Raw genomic sequence first — 5691 nt, 5'->3', positions numbered from 1 at the left:
ATTTATAAAATTTATTGATTAATGTTATTTAATTAAAGTTTCAAGTTGACATTCATTAAGAGTTAATTATGTGTATTAAATTTTAAAGATTAATTATTAATTTAATTAATTTAAAATTATTTAGCAATTAATTAATAAATAATAATTTATTTAGTTTTAATTACCTTAATTTAGATTTAAGTTTACATTTTTAAGTTTTAAATTAATTTACGTTTAAGTTTTAATTAATGTTTAATTTTATGTTTTTAAATAAGTTTTCATTAAACTTTAAATTATAATTAATTTTAATTTAAATTATGTTTAATTTATTTAAGGTATTAAAAATTATTTATTAATTTTGAATTAAATTTTATTTGGTGTTTTTATTATATTATTTATTGATTATGAATTAACTTTTAATTGGAGTTTGAATTAGAGTTTAGACTTTTGCTTAATTAATCAATTTTAGATTTAATTAAGCAATGTGATAGTTTTAGTTGAAATTTCTTTGAGATTGAATAATTGTTAATTTTAGATTAATTATTGATATTGAATTGATTAAGTTGATTAATATAGTTTATTAATTGATTAAATTTAATGAGATTAATTAATTAATAATTAATTTAGTTTCAATTTAAAGTTGATTTAGTTTGTCTTTATTTAAGTTCTAAAGTTAATGTTAATTTAATTTAAGTTTTAAATTATTTTAATTTTAAATTATATCTTATATTTTAATTTATTATAGTTTTAATTAAATTTTAATTAATTTTTATTTAAAGTTTTAACTTGTTTAGTTACTTCATCTAAATTTAAATTAAGTTAATTAGATTTAAATTATTAAAAATTTTGAAAAAGTTGTTCAATCCATGTTAGATTCAAGCTTAGCTTTGGGTTAATTAAGCAGACTTCCTAAGGATAAGTTTTTAGTTTAGTGGCGAGGCATATGACCTTGTGTATCAACAGTAGACCACTTGCTGAGTACTTTCTAAAATATTCTTGCCCAAAAAACTTAATACTAAGTTTTGGTCTAACTAGACCATGATTTACTGGGGTAGCTTCGGTCAGATCTACTAAGTCTAGTGCACCAGGTAGAATACATAAGATTCAACCTATACATGTCTTCGATAAAGCTTCCTTGACGAACTTGTTGGTGCAATCGACCTAGGATTGATCAGTACGATCATGATTTTAATGTGTGTTTCAAATAGTTTAAGTTAGGCTTTTATATGTATTTGATATGTGTTTGAATCTTGCAGGACTTGGTGAAACACATGAGCAAAAGGTTATCCAAGGGCTTAGATCCTTGAGTCGATGAAGGATGGTGTCGAAGACATCTGAGGGATCGCCGAACGAGGAGAAATGGAATGAAGCCAAGGGAAGCGGACTTCAAGGCAACGTGAAGGATGGCATGGAGAGGAGTTGTGGGCTCGATTGCATCTAAGGGATAAAGGCCGAGGAAGAGGGCTTTAAGGGTGACTCCGAAAAGGATGAGTGTGAGTGAATGTAAGGTACCAGTCGATTGGTCCAAATTCACGAAGAGCACAGAAAGGTTCTGTGCTTATTGGTTGCGAAGACCAGTTGACTGGTGTTGACACCAGTTGACTGGTATATTGCCATTGGTAGAAAATGAGTTTTGCAGAGAGCCATTGGCTGTGTCTAACGGCTACATCAGTCGACTGGTGCATGGACCCGTCAACTGATGTCGAGTTGAGTTGATATTGTGATCAACTCTCTCCTCTTATTTAAGGGAAGCTTTGGGGCATGAAGGAGGTTACTCATTCTTGTTGAATAACTCCTAAGTCTTTGCCCAAAGCTTCCAAGTCATTCTCTTCCACCTAAACCTAAGTTCCATCTTGTAAGAGGAAGAGAGCATTGTGAGAGGTTGTACTCCACCGATAAGGAGTAAGATCAAGCCAGAGATTGTCAGGGACAAATCCACCGAATGATTAAGGGTTCGCCCACCTGAAGGACAAGATGTGGAGTAGGAGCAAGTAATCTCCGAACCACATAAAGGAATCGTGTTAACGTTTGTGTTCTTTCTTGTTTGCTTTCATTGCTTTTGTTTTAGTATATTCCGCTACGCACTAACCTTCTTATAGAGAAGTTTTTGACTTGGGGTGACTTAGCTATTCAACCCCCCTTCTAGCCGACCATAAGATCCCCAACAAGTGATATCAGAGTGAGGATGTCGTTCAATAGACTAATCACCAAGAAGGGCAACATCAACACATAGTCGACTCAAGCATCCATCCACCCAAATTCGAAGGAGATTTTTCTTAGTGGAAGAAGAGAATGGAGGTATTTTTTAAAATCAATTTTGATATTATGCTAATCATAGAAAATGGTTTTGAAATACCTAGGGATCAAAACAATGAGCTACTAGAGAAAATAAGATGGAACAAAAAAGTAAAGGGAAGAACATTTAGCAAATTCAAAAGTAATACATCATCTACTAAATGTCCTTTCTCAACAAGAAGTAACAAGGGTTGAAAATTATTCAAGCGCCAAGGAATTATGGGAAAAACTAGTGGAGCTTCATGAAGGGACATCAGAAGTGAAATTAGAAAGAAGGGACCTTCTCCGAACTCAACTCAATAATATCAAGCTTGAGAAAGGAGAAAAGGTATCTACTGTACATTCTAGAATTAAAGAAATCTTAAATGGACTAACAAGTGTAGGTGAGACACTTACAAAAAGAGACATCATAATGAAAGCCATCAATGTTTTCCCAAGAACCACTATATGGATGTCCATTGTAGATTCATTCTACATCTCAAGAGATCTAGAGAAATAATCTCTAGATGAATTCTTTTCAACAATGGAGCTCCATGAAACTAGAGTTGAAGGGCTAGATGGAGAAGCCCATAGATCAAGAGAAGTAGCCCTTGTGGAAAAAAAAGGGAAAGGGTAAGAAGAAGAAGTCTTTATCCCCATCATCCTCTGACTCAGAAGAATCAAATGCCTCAAATGATCGGTATGATCATGGTTTTGACGTGTGTGTTAAATGTTGGTGCAAGTTGTACCAGAATCAAACCTAAGTTTTGATGTTGTCAAAGGATCAAGTTAAGTCTTGTTATGATCTAACAAGTTGACTAAGTGTGCAGGTTGTTTACTGAATCGGGAAAGATCTAGTTGGAGGCTGGGCAATTAAAGTCTTAGCAGATCATGAAACCCAGGTGGAAAGATCAATTGGGTCAAGAGGACCCAACACTTGGCAGTGAGATCGAGAGGTCTGGAGGACCAAAGATCGAGAGAAAGTCCTGGCGAGTCGATCAAGGCTAAGTGAAAAGTTTAATAGATTTGGAGGATCAACGTTTGGCAGTACGTTGAGGTAAGCAACTAGAAGAGCGACAGTGAAGTCGTGTTCCTAAAAGGTGTTGGTGCAAACTGCACCAGAATCAAACCTAAGTTTTGATGTTGTCAAAGGTTCAAGTTAAGTCTTGTTATGATCTAACAAGTTGACTGAGTGTGCAGGATGTTTACTCAACCGAGAAAGTCCTAGCTGGAGGCTAGGCAGAAAAGTCTTAGCACATCGTGGAACCTAAGTGCAAGTCCAAGCAGGTCAAGGGGATCCAATGCTTGGTGGTATGATCGAGAAGTCTGGAGGACTGAAGATCAAGAGAAAAGTCCTCGGGAGTCGATCAAGGATGAGTGAAAAGTCCAAACTGGATCTGGAGGATCAAAGTTTGACAGGTAGGTTGAGGTAAGCAAACTGGATGTAAAATACCGAAAATAGGTGAATATTAATAAGGAAATTTTCCAGAATTTTTGGAAATTTTTCGGGATTTTTCGGAGCTCGTATGGACGAGTTAACGGGGATAGAAATAGGGCCCGGGAAAAGCCTGTTTGGACTACCCATTTAAGCGAGGAAATGTTTATTTCTTAAATTCCTTGTTCTTTTTATTTTATTTTCTCTTTTCCTTAATTCCTCTGCTTCTCTCCCTCGCGCACCCGAGCCGCTCCCTATTTCTTCCCGACGCTGCCCTTTTCTCTCCTTGCCCTAACCGCCGCCCTCTCCCTCGCGAATAAAGCCTCACCGATCCTTTCCTCTTCTCCTTCTTCATCACCGAGCACTTCTCTTCTCCTTCCTTTTTCTTTCCTGAGCCGCCACCACAGCCGACGTCGAGCATCGGCCACAAGAGCTCCAGCGACTGCCTATGTGCCCTAGCGTTGGCCCGCCGCCGAGCCCTAGTCGCGTCGCCGCCACTCCGACCCACCGTCGTGCCCTAGATCCACCGTCGGCTGTAACTCACAGAGCCGACACTGCTCTCTTCATCTTCTTCTCGAGACACAACCGGCCACCGCGAGCCCTATCTCCGATCGCCGACCCACCTTCACCGGCCACCAGGTTCTTCCGAGTCCTAGTCTTGATCTTCTTCTTAATTCCTTTGATTCTAGCACTGAGGGTTTGTTCTACCAGGATTTTGTGCTGTGGAGTACCTGATTTCCAGGTGCTAATCCTCTCCGGCAGTAAATTGCCTTGGCTGTGATTGAAGGTGAGGTGCACAGATTGATCTAGAATTATGTTATCATCAGTGTGATGATTTCTTAAGCTTATTTTGATATAGATAGTGAACCGCAGGTTATTGCTTGGGTTCCAGCAACTACCTCTGTTCCGGCAGCAACGTTATCGGTTGAGGCTTCAGAATTAGGTAAGTGGAGGAGGTAATTTTGAATACGAACTAGATTTAATTCTAGCTATGAAAAGGATAGGGTTATTGGGGCGATAAGAAATGATTAGGGTTAAGGAACTAACCCTAGTTGACCAATTGATTTTATTTAATTAAGGTTCGTTAATTGTGCTGGGTGGATTAGTTGGATCCAATTTATAACTTCTTAAATTGGATTAGAATTTAATTTGGCTAATTTTGGTATGATAGAATTAGCTAAACTAGACCTTATGTTTAATACACAGGACTTTGACGCGAGACGAGTATCTCGACGTCGGATTTGGACCGATTGGACTTTTCCTATTGGAGGCGGGTACTTTGACTTATGTCTTTTGATATGCATAATAATGTGTTTAACATATAACAATGATTGTGTTTTCCATTTGTTTCAGTTGGTCACTACATGATCTGTTACATGTTGCTTGTTTACTTATTATGCACTGCATGTTATTATTTATCTGACCATACATACTTTAGGTAGTGACCCAACCATATGATACATTATGTTCAGGACCTAGGGTTTATTTGATAACCTATCTATTTGTGTACCTTCCATCTGATACATTGACTTGTGCTACACCTTTTATTTATGTATGGATCTTGCTATGCTATTCATGATATTGCCATGTTTAGAGTCATGCATCATCTTGCATGATTGCATGCTGTGTGGTTGTCTGCTCCATTATTGTGAGCGCATCGCCAGTTACATGTATCTGTACACACCACCACTCATGGGTTAGTGGTATATCAGACAGGTGTGTGGCAGTTCTGCTGTTTGGCTCCGTGGGTCTGGTGACTCAGCATGGTAGCCGGCAGACAGTTCCTCTCTGTTTGGCTCCATTGGTTTAGTGTAGCAACGTTGTAGCCGGCAGGCAGTTGGACTTTGTTTAGCTCCGTTGGTCCGCTCATGGGTAGTGTGACTCAGCGTAGTAGCCGGCAGAGAGTCCTCCCCGTTATCGTGTACCGGGAGATGAGAGCATTGCGCTCCCCCATTTATTATTCCGAGGTAGGAGTATGTGTGTACTCCGACAGCATCCCGTTC

The 5691-nt window shown here is 38.1% G+C and overlaps 1 long non-coding RNA gene across 1 annotated transcript; it reads left to right on the top strand.

The window, feature by feature from the left end:
- The first annotated feature begins 4229 nt into the window (after window positions 1-4229).
- Window positions 4230-4602, top strand: LOC121993936. Its single transcript, XR_006115500.1, has 3 exons — window positions 4230-4327; window positions 4400-4475; window positions 4562-4602. It is a non-coding gene; the product is annotated as an uncharacterized LOC121993936 (long non-coding RNA).
- Window positions 4603-5691: the final 1089 nt, after the last annotated feature.

This window comes from Zingiber officinale, chromosome 6A (genome assembly GCF_018446385.1).
Source record: "Zingiber officinale cultivar Zhangliang chromosome 6A, Zo_v1.1, whole genome shotgun sequence".
Taxonomy (NCBI): domain Eukaryota; kingdom Viridiplantae; phylum Streptophyta; class Magnoliopsida; order Zingiberales; family Zingiberaceae; genus Zingiber; species Zingiber officinale.
This window is presented reverse-complemented; position numbering and strand designations above follow the sequence as displayed.